At 38.9% G+C, this 978-nt stretch overlaps 1 non-coding gene across 1 annotated transcript; it reads left to right on the top strand.

The window, feature by feature from the left end:
• The first annotated feature begins 640 nt into the window (after positions 1-640).
• Positions 641-746, top strand: LOC126004771 (U6 spliceosomal RNA). The gene has a single exon (XR_007494027.1). It is a non-coding gene; the product is annotated as a U6 spliceosomal RNA (small nuclear RNA).
• Positions 747-978: the final 232 nt, after the last annotated feature.

Genomic DNA, 978 nt, shown 5'->3' with positions numbered 1-978 from the left:
GAAAATATTGAGAATGTCCTGCTTATCTTTTTCTAATGAAGACAAATGCCTTCATCGTGAAATCTTGATTTGCAGCCTTATCAAATGTGTTACTTCTTCAGGAGATCAGCTTATGAGTAAATTGACTGATCATCTTGGGACCCACCAGCCTTCCTAGTATTAACTTTCTCTGTGTTCTCTTCTCTGTGTTCCTGGGATCATGCAGACATACAGCTACTTTAAAAAACATGTGTCTTATCATTTTCAATCTGCCAGCTTGCTGCCAATAAAGTTCTTTCTTTAGTTTTTGTTTTTGGGGCCACACCAATGATGCTTAGGGCTTACTTCTAGATCTGCCTTCAGAAATAACTCCTGGTGGTACTCAGTGGACCATATGGGATGCTGGGATTGAACCCAGGTCAGCCTTGTGCCAGGCAGCCACTCTACCCACTGTCCTATCCCTCTAGCCTCTGAGAACTCTTTCTTGACCCCACTGCCATGTGTCTCTATTGGTCCAGGAGCTATAGTGAAACCCAAACTTCTCAGTTAATATAAGATTTGAATATTGACATGGGCCAATCACTCAACCTTCTTTTTAAAATGTCTATTAAAACATCACACATGCCCCTTCTTCAGCTTCCCTTTATTAGAATACCTACCAGTGCTTGCTTTGGCAGCACATATACTAAAATTGGAATGATACAGAGAAGATTAGTGTGGCCCCTGCTCAGGATGACATGCAAATTCGTAAAACATTCCATATTTAAAAAATGTCTACCATGTTGTCAAGGAAAAAAACAATCTCATGGAATAATCAAAGAGAATGTCCTATTCCAATATTTCATCTTCTTGTACCTCAATGAAGAATTTATGCTGTGACCTCTATCTTCAGCCAGAGATCTTTATTAACTATTTTAACACTGTTTATATCAAGAAAAAGAGTTATGACCCCAAACCCTCTTGGATTTAAATGTTCTCAAAATACAATCACTTGCCAGT

Source organism: Suncus etruscus, chromosome 3 (assembly GCF_024139225.1).
Source record: "Suncus etruscus isolate mSunEtr1 chromosome 3, mSunEtr1.pri.cur, whole genome shotgun sequence".
Lineage (NCBI taxonomy): Eukaryota > Metazoa > Chordata > Mammalia > Eulipotyphla > Soricidae > Suncus > Suncus etruscus.
This window is presented reverse-complemented; position numbering and strand designations above follow the sequence as displayed.